This window comes from Hemiscyllium ocellatum, unplaced genomic scaffold (genome assembly GCF_020745735.1).
Source record: "Hemiscyllium ocellatum isolate sHemOce1 unplaced genomic scaffold, sHemOce1.pat.X.cur. scaffold_3338_pat_ctg1, whole genome shotgun sequence".
Classification (NCBI taxonomy): Eukaryota; Metazoa; Chordata; class Chondrichthyes; order Orectolobiformes; family Hemiscylliidae; genus Hemiscyllium; species Hemiscyllium ocellatum.
The window spans coordinates 1-18,290 of NW_026868388.1; the positions used below are offsets into that span (position 1 = coordinate 1).

General features: G+C 45.9%; 1 long non-coding RNA gene across 1 annotated transcript; it reads left to right on the forward strand.

Annotated features, from left to right (window-relative positions):
- Positions 1–1,664: 1,664 nt before the first annotated feature.
- On the forward strand, positions 1,665–12,625 carry LOC132813139 (uncharacterized). Its single transcript, XR_009643957.1, has 3 exons — positions 1,665–1,903; positions 7,433–7,525; positions 8,550–12,625. It is a non-coding gene; the product is annotated as an uncharacterized LOC132813139 (long non-coding RNA).
- The last annotated feature ends 5,665 nt before the right edge of the window (positions 12,626–18,290 follow it).

Below are 18,290 nucleotides of genomic sequence, written 5' to 3' on the forward strand. Positions count from 1 at the left end.
TCTCTCCCTCCCCTCCCTCCCTCCTATCTCTCGCCCTCTCCCTCCATTTTCCTCCCCCCTCGCGCTCTCTCTCTCTCCCATCCCCTCTTTCGCCCTCTCCCTCCCTCTTGACATTCCCTCCCCTCCCTCCGTCCCATCTCTCGCCCTCCCCCATCTCACCCTATCTCTCCCTTGCCCCCTCTCTCTCCCCCCGTTCCTTCACTCTCCCTCCACCTTCTCTCACTCTTGACCCTCCTCAATCAGTCTCTCTCTCTCTCTCTCCCCCACCTTCCTCCGTTTCTCTCTGACTGAATCCCTCTCCCTCCTGTCCCTCCCTCCCCCTGTCTCAGACACATTCTGTCTCCCTGGTCCTTCCCTCTCCCTCTGACCCAGAGACTGGGGGGTGCGGGGTTGGTTGGTTGTGAGGCTGTGTGTTGGGGGGGGGGGGTGAGATGTGGGAGGTAGGAGGAGGGGAAAATGGGGTAGAGCTGGAACTGCTGGAGGGAGACAGAGACAGCAGGACAGAGAGAGTGAGGGTGAGGGGACAGGGAAGATGTGGGCAGGTGGAGAAACCGGGGTTGGGGGGATTGTGTGTGAGAGGGGAAATGAGGGAGTGTGAAGAGGAGAGGTGATGAGAGAGAGAGAGAATTGAGGAGAAAGAGTAGGGGAGAGGTAATGGGGAGGCCAGGTTGGAGTCAGGGGGAGCAGAGGGAGTTAACCCCAGCTCCTGAGCCCAGGGCGCGGTGCCCTCCCCTTCCCTGAGGACCAGGACTTGGGGCTGAGTCTGTCTCTCTCCAGCTCAGCTTCTCCAACACAAAGACACACAACAACATCGGTCCCTCTGCTGCTCGGCACGCTTTCATCAGCATTTTTATTGGTTACAAATGGAAGTGATGGATACAGTCAGTGGGATGGTGCCTTTTCTCACTGGCCCCTGAGTTGTGAGAAACATTGAAATGTTTCCCTGTAACCCCCTGTGGGATAAGGATGGACAAACCAGCGCTCCCCTCAGTCTGTTACCATAGCGACAGGCTGCTCCATCGCTGAAACACTGAACTGAAATGAGAAAATCCCGGATGGTGTGATTAATGAGGGAATTTGATGGATGGATGGATTTGGGTGAAGGGATATTTCAGCACATTCTTCAGCTGCTGCCTGAACTTAGTCTGGGTCACGGCGTAAATCGCGGTGTTTGTGCAGCAACTGAGGAGCTGCAGCATGAAGCCCAATTCCTGCACAAAGCCATCGAGATACACAGACCAATACCCAATATCATCCATCCGGTACCATATAGAATACAGCATTAACGTTGACCATAACAGGATGAAATTGGCCGAGATCACAAACAGTAAAATGATGGATTTTTTTCGGTTTCTCATTTCAGTGTCAGACTGAGCGTCCCCATTGGTGTGAGCGCGGAGTCTCCTGCGGGCTCTGCTGGTCACTAAAATGTGTCTGACGGTGAGAACATTGAGCAGCAGAATCAGGAGAAATGGGACACCCGGGGTTAGAATGTGGTGGAGGAACTCGATTGTGACCCAGACACTGGAGAATCGAACAGCGTCTGTTACATCACAAAACCAGGGGGGTTCCACAGCCAATACCGAGCCGTGAGCATAAAATACCAGGAAATGTTCTTTAAACAGCTCAGCACAGTCACTGCTCCCAGAACCACAGCCGCCGTTTTCTCACTGCAATATTTACTTTTCAGCTTCTGGCAACAAATGGCCACAAACCGATCAAAGGTGAAAGTGACGGTGAACCAGACAGAGCAGTCAGTGGCTGCATAAAGCAGGACGGCGTGGATATTACACACGGGGACGGAGTACAGGAAATAAAACTGTTCCCAATAAACAATGGGAATGTGTCTCAGGATCAGGTCGAGGATAATGACCAGGAGATCCGCCGCTGCCATGGCCCCCAGGTAACGTCTGACACATGGAGACAATCCACAATCTTTATAAAGCAGGACGTAGATGGTCACTACGTTAACTGTGAGGAAGGAAAACAAACCCATTATCCATCAGCCTGGAGGCAAAGGGACCCGTTTGATCGGGGACCCAGTGAGATTTTCAAATGTGTCCCTGTATTCAGGGATTTATTAAAATAATTGGAGCTGGAATAACAAATGGGAAGGTCGGAATTACTGACAAAAATGTGACATAAACCACAAGAAACCCTCCCTCCCCAAACACACAGAGACACATCCATAAGGACAGATGGTTTCTAGAACATTCCCACACACTCGATCACTCGAGAGCAGACACAGGTCACTCCTTCCCAGTTCCTAATACGGAGGGTGGGAACGTTGCTGTCCTGAAGGATTCTCTCCCAGTTTCCTGAAGACAAACGGAGTTTGGGAATTTCTGTATTTTGGTCTAAATTGTGGTCGATCCTGTGTCGTGAAGAAATGTAAACGCAGGGAAAACGTATTCCCCCCTTTAACTGCCTGAGGGGCCTTCGGAACAGTGTCTCCTTCTCCCTGGAACGGGATCTCTTCCCTCGGGATCTTATCGTTTGTTCAATTCACTGACGTCCGGCCGTTCACAAACAAACAACGTCAGGGACAGAACGTTCCGGGGAATGTCAGTTATAGAATGTCGGGACAGAACGTTCCGGGGAATGTCAGTTATAGAATGTCGGGACAGAACGTTCCGGGGAATGTCAGTTATAGAATGTCAGGGACAGAACGTTCCGGGGAATGTCAGTTATAGAATGTCAGGGACAGAACGTTCCGGGGAACTCCGTGACCTGTCCATCACCTTTCCCCTCTATCCATTCTCCCAACATGATGTACTGTGCACAGGCTACATATCCATCCAGCACGGGGAGCTGCACTGACCACATCATTGTATTATCTATAAACCTCAACCAGACAGTCTGACCAGCACAGAGACCTGTGCAGTGATCACCCGTGAATTCATCTGTAACCCAGGAGCAGTTACCCTCCCAGCATGTAGGACTGTGTACCCCACCCCAGTGCATTGATTAGATTACTTACAGTGTGGAAACAGGCCCTTCAGCCCAACAAGTCCACACTGACCCGCCGAAGTGCAACCCACCCATACCCCTACATTTACCCCTTACCTAACACTACGGGCAATTTAGCATGGCCAATTCACATGACCCGCACATCTTTGGACTGTGGGAGGAAACCGGAGCACCCGGAGGAAACCCACGGGGAGAATGTGCAAACTCCACACAGTCAATTGCCTGAGGCATGAATTGAACCCGGGTCTATGGCGCTGTGAGGCAGCAGTGCTAACCACTGTGACACCGTGCGGCCCCAGGAATAGAAGGATCATCCACACGAGGCTGTGCTAATTTCTTGGTGCTATCGTGTTGAACTCACCTCATTAACTACCCATGGTGTCCCCCTCATTCAATACCAGCCCGATTCTCCCACCCATCATGCGTGCCCCTGGGTATTCTGTGACCCCTGGCACTGGTGCCACGGTGGTCCTGGTGAATGGGCTAGTACAGAGGGTGACCATTCTCTTCCCAGAGGGAGCCACACCACCAGACCCACTGAGCATGGTCTGAGCTCCCCACCCAGCTCAGTGCAGTATCTGCGGTCTGCAGAAATGTCCAGCAATACAGGACAAGCATCAATAACCTTCCCCGCTCTGTCAGGGTAAGGGTCACTGTATTCTCTCTGCTCACTGTATATCTGTTATGGCACCTTCCCCCCACCCACCCCCCACCACTCTCTCTCTCTCTCTCCCCCCCCTCTCTTCCGCTCTCTCTCTCTCCTCCCTCTCACTCCCTCCCTCCACTTTACCCCTCACACTAATAACACTTCATGGTTACAACCCTGTGGACTGACTCCATCCAAACCCCTCCCCATGTCCCCCATGTACACCGGCACTAACAGCAGGGCCACCCACTCCCACCCTCCCTCTCTCCCATTCCAGGAGAAACAGCTTGCAGTCGGACCGAAAGGGCCAAGCCGGGTGGTGGAGTGCTCGATATCCATTCCCTCACCCCCTCACCTCGCCATGTGGGGAGGGCCCTGGCACGACCCTGGAAGCCTCATGTGGGGATTCTGAAACATCCACGTCCCACCGACCGAGTAAGGAGCAATGTTCAGTGAAGGGCAATTCTCACTTTAAACCCACTGGCAGCTCCGTTTCCCCCGGCACAACTTAGAAGCCGTGGCCCTGATGCCATCTCCCTTCTGTGTCGAGCTGGTACAAATGGAATCCCCACAGTCTCGGGGGGCAGGAGGGTGGGCTCACATCACATTGTCAACACCACCTCCCAGGAAGGGAGCACGGAGACTCCCTCCCTCACCTCCCCCTGTAAACAGCTCAGATACTGACACTAATCTGTGATAGTTACTGCTCTCCCCACTTGTCCTGATATCTTCAACAATCTGTGCTCATATACACCCAGCGCTCTCTGTTCCTGCAGCCCCTTTATAACGGCACAGCCTGTTTTAAACTGTCTTTCTTTATCTTTCATACCAAAGTGCATCACCTCACACTGCTCTGCATTGATCCCCGTCTACCAGCGTGTCACTGTCCTGTTAGAGTTCCACACTGTCCTCCATAGACTTTACAATTCTTGCAGGTTTGGTCCCATTTACAAACATTAAGATTGTCATAGTGTCACAGTCCCCATGAAACAACTGAAATCCTGCCCCACACACAGGAGTGTGAGCAAGTGAAATACTGATATTTCCCTATGGACAGAGTCAAATAATGACATACTGTCAATGGAATAACAAAAGTCCTGACATATACGAGACAGAGTAGATGAAATATTGGCAAACCACAGAGCAAGAGAAATCCGGATAGGTTCCACTTATCTATATTCATCAGGGTATAATGGGATGAAGGTGAAAGTGTGTACTGTACCTTTAAGAGAGAGTGAATGCTGCTCTGAACTGAGAGCTTACAAGTCCCTGTGATATGAGAGGATGGCAGACCCAGAAACAGTATATTACTGTAGAGCTGGAGTCGGGTTATAAGCAGTTAAGAGATAGAGGGTCTCTTTCAGTTCACTTTCAGTGTTAAAAGCTACATTGTTGTTTTTATTTAAACAGTGGAATTTGGGAGTTCTCTGTCACTCATATTTCAACAGTTTATGAGGCGAATTGAGCATTTATTTATGTTTAGTTTAAATTACCAGATGAGATCTATGTTGTGTCCTAACAATTGCTGTGTGTGTATCTGTGTGTCTCCGTGTGGAGCAGGTCTGGCTGTCTCTGTGGTGCTGAAAGTGATGCAATGCCACCCTCTGCTGGCCTCCCCACGCCACTGCACAGGCATTGGCAGAGGGTGAAAACCAACAGGGATTCATTCAGAGAGGGGGAGGGGGAGGGCAGCTGCTCACAGCACCATCCAAACTGATGTCTTATCCATGTACTGATCTAAATGTCCTATAAACGTTGTAACTGTCCCTGCTTTCACCACTTGCTCTGGAAGTTCATTCCACACAAAAGCGAGCTTCTGTCTAAAATAATTACCTTTCCTGACTTTTGTAAATCTGTTTTCCTCGCACGTTAAAATATCCCTCAGTTTTGAATCCCCAACTCTAGGGAAAAGACATCAGCCCTTCAGCTTATCTGTACCCCTCACTATTTTATAAACCTCTGTAAAGTTACCCCTCCATCTCATACTCTGCAGTGAAAAATGTCCCAACCTATTCAGCCTCTCCTTATAGCTCAATCCCTCCATTTCCAGCAACATCCAGGTTAAACTCTTCTGAACCCTCTCCAGCTTAATAACATCAAGGTCAATAATATCAAAATGAATAGTCAATGTATTTTATAAGGGGGTAGTGGAGACCAAAACTAGAGGACATAGTTGTAAGAGGGGAAACATTTAAAAGTGACCTAAGGGCAGCTTTTTCACCCAGAGGGTGGTGTGCCTATGGAATGAGCGGGCAGGATGTCCAGACTGGACACAGTATCCCAGAAGAGGTCTCACCAATGTCCTGTACAACCTCAACATGACGTCCCAAATTCGATACTCAAGGGTCTGACCTTTGAAGACAAGTGTGTTAAACACCTTCTTAACCACATTATCTATATGAGATGCAACTTTTAAAGAATTATACCTGATGGCCTAGGTCTCTGTTCTACAACACTGCCAAAGGCCCTACGTTTAATTGTATAAGTCCTGCTCTTGTTGGATTTACCAAATCCAATACCTCTCATTCATCAAAACTTAAATCCATCTGCCACGCCTCGGCCAGTGAGTGATATTACCACCTCCTCACCTTCCCCGTTTAATTTTAAAATGCCCACCCCTCTCCAGGAGGCCTGCATAGTCCGGCCTTGATTTTCACAAAGACCCTGAGCTTGGTTTGCATTGTGTGGTTAGAGGAAGGAGGGACGGATTGCAGACACAGTCAGTGGGGAGGAGAGGCTGGACAGTAATCAGCGGCCTGGTATCATTTCATGGTTTTAGGCAGAGGGTAGACATACGTGAGATTTAGGTTATACTGGTCGGTGTTTTGGGACCAGAAATTATGGTCTTTCTCCGTGCCTGGTGTTCAGTAATAAATATCTATTTGAGAGCCTTCATTGGGCAGAGTGTGTCTGCAGGAATTCTTTCCCTAATATTGCAGACTACAGATAATAGCGATTAAAGATGGTCATAGTTAATTTCGATCTTGCACTAGTTTAACAACACAAAATGTTTTGTGTAGTTCAGTAATGGTAACCTGATTATAATAAATCCACACCGAGCTGAACGCTGCCCCTTAAAAAGTGACCCAAAATCTGGGTACAGTAGTGTAGTGGGTAGTGTCCCTGTCTCTGAGCCAAGGCACTGGGTTTGATTCCAATTCCTGAAATTGTTTGGTAGTGTTCCTAGCTCTGGACCAGAAGGTGTGGATTCATGTCCTGCCTGCTGCAGAGGTATGTCTCAGCATGTCATAACAGGCTGATGGACAAACACAGTGAATAATGTTACAGCTTTATGGGTATTGCCGAGTGGTGCTCGTGTCCCTACCTCCGGGCACAAAGGTCTAGGTGTAAATCCCACAGAAGTGTCTCCTAATGTATCTGAACAAACTGATGAAACTGGTTTTAGAATTGTGACTTGATGGAGAAAGAACAGGTGTCAGTGTTGAATTTCAGCATTTCGGCCCAGGATTATTGAAAGTACAGCCATTCGTGTTGATTGGAGTCACATTTCGCAGCAGTAAAGGTTTATAAAATCAGAACGGTCATGGATAGGGTTTGTAGTCAAGGCTTTTCCCCAGGTTAGGGGCGTCCAAAACTAGAGGATATTGGTGGAAAGTGAGAGGGGAAAGGTTTTGAAGAGGCCTAAGGGGCACCTTTTCACACAGAGGGTGGTGTGCGTATGGAATGAGCTGCCAGAGGAAGTGGTGGAGGCTGGTACAACTACATCATGTAAAAGGCATCTGGATGCTGACAGACCTGGTGAGTTTTTCCAGCAATTTCTGTATTTGTTAAAACAAAGAATTCATTTTAACACAGGTATCTGTGTTAGTTGGCTGGATACAGAATTGGCTGGCCAACAGAAGACAGTGAGTGGTAGTGGAAGGAAAATATTCTGCCCGGAAGTCTGTGGTGAGTGGTGTTCCTCGGGGCTCTGACCTTGGGCCTCTACTCTTGGTAATTTTTTAAAAATGACTTGGATGAGCGGATTGAAGAATCAGTGAGCAAGTTTGCAATGACATGACGGTTGGAGATGTCGTTGACAGTATAGAGGGCTGTTGTAGGCTGCAGCGGGACATTGACAGGATGCGGAGATGGGCTGAGAGGTGGCAGATGGAGTTCAACCTGGATAAATGCGAGGTGATGCATTTTGGAAGGTCGAATTTGAAAGCTGAGTACAGGATTAAGGATAGGATTCTTGGCAGTGTGAAGGAACAGAGAGATCTTGGTGTGCAGGTACATAGATCTCTTAAAATGGCCACCCAAGTGGACAGTTTTGTTAAGAAAGCATATGGTTTTTAGTCTTTCATTAACAGGGAGATTCTGTTTAAGAGCCGTGAGATCTTGTTGCAGCTCTATAAAACTTTGGTTTGAACGCATTTGGAATACTGTGTCCAGTTCTGGTCACCCTATTATAGGAAAGATGTGGATGCTTTGGAGAGGGTTCAGAGGAGGTTTACCAGGATGCTGCCTGGACTGGAGGGCTTATCTTATGAGGAGAGGTTGACTGAGCTCGGACTTTTTTCATTGGAGGAAAGGAGGAGGAGAGGGGACCTAATTGAGGTATTCAAGATTATGAGAGACATAGATAGAGTTGATAGCCAGAGACTATTTCCCAGGGCAGAAATGGCTAACACGAGGGGTCATAGTTTTAAGCTGGTTGGAGGAAAGTATAGAGGGGATGTCAGAGGTGGGTTCTTTACACAGAGAGCTGTGAGAGCATGGAATGCATTGCCAGCAGCAGTTGTGGAAGCAAGGTCATTGGGGACATTTAAGAGACTGCTGGATATGCATATGGTCACAGAAATGTGAGGGTGCATACATGAGGATCAGTGGTTGGCACAACATGGTGGGCTGAAGGGCCTGTTCTGTGCTGTACTGTTCTATGTTCTATGTATTCTGAATACATTAAACATTTTATTTTTTAATGACGCAGGGACATATAAAAAATATCTTCAAATCGACCAAGACCATTTTCTGCTCAGGGTATGGCTCTGTGTATGACAGCAGCAATGATGCACCGACATGGAACAGGGAATGTGATGGAGACATAGTTTGGACAATGTACAAGGAGACCTCACATGGTCCAGTATTGGGAGAGAATGACATTATTGTGTGATTCAACTCAGAGAGGGAGACAATGTCATCTGCCAGAGAAGAAACAGCCTATTGCACTCCCTCTCCTTCATTATTCCCCATCACAGTAACATGTACGAGATAAAACAAAAGTCTACTGTCATCATTACCATTCTTATTTTTATAGAATCCTGCAGTGTGGAAACAAGCCCTTCGGCCCAACAAATCCATACCAACCTTCCAAAGAGTAACCTTCCCATGCCCTTACAGTTACCACTGACTAGTTCACCTAAAGTAGAAATCGCTGAACACTGTGGACTATTTGACCAACCCACTTGAATTATACAGCTTTGGGCTGTGGGAGGAAATGGGAGCGCCCATCAGAAGCTCACGCAGACAAGGGGAGAAGATGCAAACTCCACCCAGATAGTCGCCCGAGGCTGGAATTGAACTCATACCCCTGATGCTGTGATGGAACACTGCGAACTCCTGAGCCACTGTGCTAACCTGGAACCTCCTGACTGCCGAATGCAAAGGGAATTCAGCCCAATTCCAACTGTCCCAGGATAAAATCCCATTGCTAGCAGCTGTGTGAGTACAATATCTTCAGAAGCAGAATAACATTTTGGACAATCTCTCAATTTTTCCTTTTGTCATTAGTTACACAAATATTTGGACAAGGTTCTTTAACGTGAAATTGCAGAAAGTCTGCGTGTGTGTGTGTGTGTGTGTGTGTGTGTGTGTGTGTGTGTGTGTGTGTGTGTGTGTGTGTGTGTGTGTGTGTTTTTAGAACGGGAAATATCGAGTCTTTGTTTGCAATATCCAGTTTGCCATTCAGCATTCCATCATAGTTGGAGTAGCGTTGCTCTGGATCATAAACGTGCTATTTGAGCAGATTAAAGAAACTAGCCTGACTTGTTCCTAAAACTGACCCTGACCCAGTCTGAGACCAATATCATCGGCCACATCACCGACCTGGTTACATTTAACATTTGTTGTGAACAGTGGAGGAGTGGGACTAGAAAAGGAGACAGTGACCCAAAAAGCCGGGGAACTATAGACCGGTGAGCCTGATGTCGGTGGTGGGTGAGTTGTTGGAAGGGATTCTGGGGGATAGCATTTACATACATTTGGGAAGGTAAGGGCTGATCGGGGTAGACAACGTGGCTTTCTGCATGGGAAATCATGGGACATTAATTTGGTTGAGTTTTGTGAAGAGTTGATACAGAAGATTGATGAAGGCAGTTTGGTAGATATTGTCATTATGGACCTCAGCAAGGTGTTCATAACATTCCGATTGGTAGGCAGATTAGTAAGGTTCGGTCACATGGGATACAGAAGAAGCTCGTCACAATTGGCTTGAAGAAAGAGGGGTATTTTTCAGCCTTGAGGCTTGTGAGCAGAAATTGTACACTTAATGGTAAGGGCCTGGTGAGTGTTCTGAAACAAATGGACATAGGGCTGCAGGTACCTTGTTCCTTGAAAGTGGAGTCGAATGCAGACAGTGCAGTACAGAATACATTTTACACATTTGCCTTAATCAGTCAGAGCATTGAGTATAGGGGTTGTGGTGGCATGTTGCATCTGTTCAGGATGTTGGTGAGGCCACTTTAAGAATACTGCGTACAACTCGGTTTTCTGCAGAAAAGATTTACACAGATGTCCCAGGACTGGAGGTTTGCGCTTTCGGGAGAGGATGATTAGTTTGAGGTGTTTCCACCTGGATTGTCAGAGCTTGAAGGGTAACATTATAGAGGTTTATATAATCATCAGGGACATAGATATTCTGAACAGATATGTTCTGCTCCCCAGGGTAGGGGACTCCAGAACAGGAGTGCATAGTTTGAAGAGGTGAGGACAAATGACTTAGAAGGGACCTGAAGATAAATGTTTCACACAGAGAGTGGTGTGTGTACCGAAAGTGCTGTCAGAGGAAGTGGTGAAGGCAGTTACAATCGCACATTTAAAAAGTATCTGAAAGAGGAGGGATATTGGCCAAACGCTGGCAAATGGGACTGGATCAGATGTGATATCAGCTCGTTGTGAACAGATTGGACTAACAGGTTTGTTTCTGTTCTGCATGACACTGATTCTATAAGAGGGATGACAAAAAATTCTGAAAGTAATGTCCAAATCAGAATCCTCTTCACTGGAAGTTTATTATGCCTCTATGTTCACATTGATTAACAGTTATGTTAGTGAAATATTTGACAGAGAACTGAGTCATGGATAATGGGACGCAGACAGGAAAGTGGGGCTGAGACCACAACCTGATCAGCCACAATCTTAGTGCCTGGTGGAGAAGGCTCAATGTATCTAATGACTCACTCCTGTCCCTCAATCCCGTGTTCCTGTGTTCCATTCAGCCCATTAAACCTGTTCGGCAGGAGCATTTAGAGGCTACTTACTTCTATAACCTGGTGCACAGAAACCGAGGAGATCATTCGGCCCTTTAAGGGTGTCCCACACGGTTTGAGGTGATTTGAGAAGTGTACTTATAAAACCCAAGCTGGGTATGAAAGAGGCCCCACATCTCTCTGTACAGAGCTTCCTCTCTCTGAAACTTGTGCTCTATTTCTTGGTCATATTGTAGACCCAAATTCACTATGAATACAGCCCCCATACCTCACCCAGCGATGGCTCATAAAATCCTCTTGTCTCCCTGATGGCAACATTCAATAACAGAACATTCATGAAAATATCACCCACTAACTTTCCAATAACAGAATGTGAGAACATCAGACACAGGGGCAGGTCATTCTCTCCCCAAGCCTGCCTTGCCCTTCACTAAGATCATGACTGATCTGCTCTTGGTCTCAAATCCTCTTTCATACCCAATTCCTCATCGCCCTCAACTCTCTGACAGGTCAATATCCATCTACCTCCTCTTCAAATACTTTCAGTCATCTGGCTCCCCGAACACTCTTGAGAAGAGAAACCCTGACATTCAATACCACCTATTTGAAGAAAACCCTTGCTGCTCCTATACCATGGCTTATTGATATGAACAAAAGGGGTTGATACAAGGGGTCAGGTAAAAATGATTGACCCTGATATCAAGGCTTCTGTTGACATCAAGGAGCTGAACAAATCTGAACTTAATGGAATCAGAGTAAACTCTCCAGTGTTTGGAGTCAAACATGGCACAAAGGAAGATGTTCATCATCTCAGTCCTGGGTCACCTCTGTGGGAGATCCTCAGGGTAGCTTCCTCTTCACAAACATCTTCAGCTGCTTCATCAATGTCTCCCCACCCTCACTCTCCCCGCCATAAGATCAGAAGTGGGGATGGTCACCTAGGATTCCACAATGTTCAGAATAATTTGACGCCCCCGTCAGCTCCTGAACTGGACTGTGTCCATGTGCAGCAAGACATGGACTCCATTGAGGCTTGTGCTTTTAAAGAGTCTGTAACATTCATATAAAGGACTGTCTGACACTACACATTGCCACAGTAAACTAAGAGTTCATTCCGCACCTTACACTGGTTTCACAGGAATATGAGGAGGTCATTCAACCCATTGACACTATTAGAGAAGAACAGGGACAGCCCATTCAGTGCCTCCAACATATTACTCAAGAAGGGAAGGATTCTAGTGTGATGGGCCACACCAGAGCCCCTCGACAATATTTGAAGGCGGTAGCCTAGACTCTAATGTTTTCTTATTTTAAAGAAAATGTAAAATGTCTGTTCCAGATGCAATGTTACTGGACAAACAACTCGGTGTGAAGCATAACCCCATTTGCTTAAATACGATAGATGAAATAAAACCAAAGAAAGAAGAATTTAGAATAATGTAATTATATTGGACAAGTTAACAGAACAATAGATCTAGGAACTAATACTAATGAACTGTTCCAATACTGGAAAATCACATGAACACAGCCCTTGGAAAAAAGGAATATTCAGACACTGAATGACACAAATATTTCTCCAATTCAGGATTTAAAAACAGCACCAAGAGAAAATTCATAGAGAGTAGCTGCCAGGAGACATTCACTAAAACTTTCAACTCGGTGGAGACCCCAATAATTTCTGATGTTACTGAGAAACCGAAACCCAGAAATCCTAATCTGTGAGAGCTGACCACACCCATTCCATCTGCATTAAAATAAACCCAAGGCATCACTAGTTGTTTATTCAAGTGATCCTAACTAGCCAGCTTGGTAACGGTCATTCAATCTCTCTCTTAAAATAAACCAGAACAAAATAACTTCTTAAAGCTACAGCATCATCACACTAGTCAGCACATCGAGCTGTCATTCAGGAACCAGGGGTAACACAATCAGGCCTTTGACCCAATCGGACGAGGAAGAAGCCAGTCAGTCCCTTGAGTGACTTACACAGGAACAGTAGGAGGCCATTCCCACCTCAATGCACTTACACGGGGCAGAATGAGGTAATTGATGCTGATTCCTGATGAACGGCTTATGCTCGAAACGTCGATTCTCCTGCTGTGCTTTTCCAGCAAACTACTCTGATCTTCAGCATCAACAGTCCTCGCTGTCTCCTAATTGATGCTCTAACATGATGACCAAGTGGAGCAGAGGCTGCACACACAGACTGCTCCACGTTGTTCCTCGTAGCTCCGTCTGTCATGATACACACGTGGGACTTTAACGTGGTTTTCTCGCGGTGAGGAGGGAAGACATATGACTTGTGTGAAGTCACAAGAAGGCTCCTTCCATCTCCGGGAAGCCAGCCTGGTGTTCTCTATGTAGGGTGGATGCTGATGGGAATGGCTACCTGTTTCAGATGGAAGGTATTGTGGCTGCTGTTGGGGATTGTGAGCAACCTGACGTTCAGTTCGGGTTCACACGCCGACTACACAATAACGTGGGGAGAGTTAATTAAGGCATATAAACTATTAGGAAAGTCACGTTAGACTGATGGATGGACTCTCTAAATTCAAATAATGCTGATCTTGTTCATGTTGATCTTGTCTAGTGCACATCCTGTTCAATGTAACCGTTATGCCTTACTCTGTCCAAGTCTATTTCCACCCTATGATCTGTCTGGCCATGTTTACTATGATCTGCCTCCACTGCTCATAAATAAAGTGTTTCCCTGTACTGAGGTACACGTGACAATAAATCAAACCAATAACTCCTGGGTAAAGTATGGAATTTCTGTTTTGGAAATAAGAGACCCCTGCCACTCCTCATGTTTCAGCATCACCATTTTTTCGTCTATCACACTCTACAGGTTAAACACTCAGCTTCCTCACTCTATCCTCATGTTACCATCATCCGTGTCTATGGTACGGGAACCATTCCTTACAAAGGACATCAAATCTGTACAGAATGCTCCAAATGCTCTCTCAGCAAGGTTCTACAACAGCTGAAAGATGGCTTCACTTATGTACTCGAATCATCTTACAATGAAGGACAGCATATCATTGACTGCACCCATTACTTACACAGGGTTTGATTCGGAGCAGTCAGCATAGACAGCATAGATCATGCTTCCCAAATTTCTTAGAGTGCTTTGATGAGGTTTGATAAGTTTCCAAATGGCAGGCTGCTCAGGAAGGTTACAACACGTAGAATGCGTGGGAACTGTCCAATTGGATACACAGTTGGCTTGATGGTAGGAAGAAGTGGGTTTAGTGGAAAGATGTTTGTCAGACTGGAGGCTGGGTCCATAGCTGTTTGGTATCTATGATTTGGTTGAGAATGTACAAGGTATGATTAATAAGTTTGCAGATGACACTAAAGTAAGTGGGAGCATGATCAGTGAGGAATATTATCAGAAATTGCAGCAGGACCTTAATCAGTTGGGGAAATGGGCCGAGAAATGGAATTTAATATAGAAGCGTGAGGTCTTGCATTTTGGAAATTCAAATCAAGGTAGGAGTTTCATGGTGAATGGGAGGGCCTTAAGGGGTGCAGGGGGCAGAGAGACCTTGGTGCTCAGGTGCACGGTTCCCTGAGAGTGGAGTCACAGGTAGACAGGGCAGTGAAGGAGGCATTTGGCACATTGGCCTTCATCAGGCAGGATATTGAGTATAGAAGATGGGAATTTATGCTGCAGTTATACAGGACTTTGGTAAGGCCGCACTTGGAGTATTGTGTTCAGGTTTTGTCACTTTGTTTAAGGGAGGATGTTATTAACTTAGAAAGAGTACAGAAGAAATTTACAAGGATGTTGCCAGGACCCAATGATCTGAGTTATAGGGAGAGGTTGGACAAGATAGGACATTTTCTTTAGCGTGTAGGAGACTGGGGGGAGTTGTTATAGAGCTGTACAAAATCACGAGGGGTATAGATAGGGTTAATGCTCTCAGTCTTTTTCCAAGGTGTAGAGAATCGAGGACGAGAGAGGATCAGTTTAACGTTAGAAGGAAAGGAATAAAGGGGAACCTGAGGGGCCACTTCTTTCCACAGAGGCTGGTACGTGGATGAGCTACTCGCAGATGTAGTTGAGGGGGGTAAATTAACAACATTTCAAATGCGTTTGGATAAATATTTGGGTAGGAAAGGACTGGAAGGATATGGGCCAACTGCAGGGAAATGGGGTGAGCGTGGATGGACATTTACAAGGTGGAGTCGAACCACTCTGTTAATTAAAATCAAACACGCAGGAAAGCTCACCTCACCTCGTAATCTGTTAAAATATGAGTGACACAGACCTCCTTTTAAACAGAAATTAACAAGTTAGTTTCTTAACCTTAATAGTGAACACTAAACAACAACTATTCACAAATACAAGTCCCTCTTTTCTTAGCTACTTACTATCTGACTCGAACTCTGTAAAAATATGCTGTTCCAACAACCCACATATTAAACATTACAATCTCAAGACCATACAGTCTCTATCTTCCCCGCTGTCTTCACTCTTTCAGCTGCATCTCCCCGGGTCATTTTTTTTGTTGCAAGTAGGTTTGACATGAACATGTGTCTTTGAGAGAGAGTGTTTGAGATGGTCAGTTAGCACTCCTGCTCTACAGCAGTTGCTCTACTGTTGGATGGCAGCAGCTCTCCCTCCAGTGTTCAACATGCTGGGTTTATATGCTCCCCATGATATAATAATTCTCATAATTTGATTGCTGTCCAGGTGTCCAAACAATAATATTCACATTCTGTTGGCATCTGGTATCCTGAGCGTTATTTAAACTCTTTGGTTACATTTGAATGGCTGTCAAAACAGCAACCAAAACTCAGGAATCCATTTCTCAGCTAATGGTGACATGTGGAACAGTGTGACCTTCAGCTGGCATCTGTGGCTTTAATTTCTATTCAGCAAAACCCGATCTGTCTTAAAGTGTCCATATATGTTTTTGTCTTCATAACATCTCCCCGTTTCAGAAAATAAAATGAACTAGCAGAATGAAAGGATGGCTACATTTGTTTTCCTCTAATTCTTAATCCCAATTTTATGAAATACCAAAGTGTTAATCTTAGTTATATCATTCATATTAATTCTGCACACCAATACAACACTGGAATAAGTCAAAACTTATCTACACTTTTTCCTTTAAATCCATGAAAACACATCTGCTATCACATTGTAGGAGCCACAGCATGTACATTTTGTAAGTTTAAAGTCGGTAAGGTAAGACTCCAATGAAATAGTCTCATATTCCGGTCTTTAAATATTCCAAAAAATGCGAGAGATTTGTCGTTGTCCACAACTATCTCCGACAATTTGTTTGTCATATACACATTAAAATATTGTCAGGCCAGTGTGGAACTTAATCATTCTTGTTCAATAAGTAACCTATCGGGGTCTCCATTTTAATTTTATGATTTTATCTTTAAGTTAATAACGTTCAATAATATATTCTGATTCATTTTCTGTGTGTGTGCATATATCTCTGTTGTACGTCCATTTGCCTTTCAGGACGGAACACCTCTGCCTGTTCAGGTTTTTCCTGCACCGTTACATCAAACAGGGTGTCAGTTCACTGAGCATCAACTCCTTTGTCTTTTTCGTTCCTTTTTCCTTCCTGCTGTAACTTATGACAGTGGGATCTTGTTACTGGAAAAAAATCCTGGATAATTTTCTGTTAACTCACCAATTTCCTCATCTTCCTTTGGCTTCTCCACCACAAGGGGTGCCTCTCCCACCTCGCCTCCTGCTAAATCATTCCCAAGAACAAACTGTATTCCTAGAACAGACACTCTGTTACTCACTGTCACTGTTACTTCCCCAATCTTGATTTGGCACTCCAACCTGATGTTACACAAGGGAATGCTTAATTTCTGTCCCTATTTCACAAGTTATCACGTTCTTGATTATCATGTCAGAAAGAGTGACAAAAAACTTTCATCTCGTACTATTAGAGGGTGAGAGAAAGTGAGGGCGGCAGATGCTGGAGATGAGAGTTGAAAAGTGTGTGGCTGGAAAAGCACAGCATGTTGGCAGCATCCAAGGGGCAGGAGCAGTGACGTTTCAGGCATACGTCCTTCATCAGGAAAGTGGGGCGTAAGGGAGGGGGAAGGAGGTTGAAAAATAAATGGGTGGGTGGGGGGTGGAGCTGGGTGAAAGGGAGCTTGGAAGGCGATTGGTAGATGCAGGTGGGGTGTGATGGTGATATGTTGGAGAGGGGGGTGGTAGGACAGCTGGAACCCCCAACCTGTACAGCATCAACGTTGACTTCATCAAATTCCAAATCACCCCTCCACCAACCTCTCCCAGATCCAACCGGTCAACCTAGCACCGCCCTCTTGAACTGCCCTAACTGTCCATCTTCCTTTCCACCTATCGACTCCACCCTCCCCTCCGACATATCACTATCACTCCTACTTACATCATCTTATTGCCTTCCCAGTGACCCTCCCACCAGCCCAGCTACTACTCTCGTATTTATCTTTCAGCTCCCTTGTCCCCCCACCACGTTCCGAACGATGGGTTTCTGCCTGATATTCGATTGTCCTGCTGTTCGGACGCTGCCTGATCTGTTGTGCTTTTCCGGCGCCTCACTTCCCAACTAATAGAGAGTGAGCAGATCCCTTATCTGACAAAATTATCATTTCTTGTCCTTCTCCCCCTGTTCTTTCTGAGTAAACTTTATCTACACAGCTGAATTATTTAGAGAGATCAGGCCCTGCCTCCATACCCAGCCCTTGCCTGGGCTGTGCAATGTCCTGCAGCTCCCTTGCTGCACTTGGTGTCTCCTTTACAGGTTTCACTAATGCCACTGGCTTAGCCTCTTCTACCGCATCTTTCCCCAAAGTGTCTTCCTTTAACGCCCAGCACGGTGTGTGCCAGCTAACTGCAGTGAAAACAACTTTTTCCCTGTGCCCTTCTTAAACCATCAGTACTGTAATTCTATGTGTTCCACTCCCTTACAGTGGGAGCACCTGAGGCCGTTCACCACCTTTCAACCCCCTTGGGCTTCTTTCTTCACCTGTGGTAAACTATTGTGAGCTACTGTTCGCTGTGTAATGTGTGATCTTCCCTTCTCCCAATTTCTATCCCCCACAGGATGAAATTCCTGCCAGAAGTTAAATTTCATCACATGCCACAATGCATATTTACCTGCCATTTCTGCCGCACTTTTCACTTCTTGAACTTTCTATTCAGTCACATGAAGTTTTCCTATCTCTGGAAAGAGTCTTTTAACTTCTCCAGCAGATAAATCTTCCTTCAAGCCTCA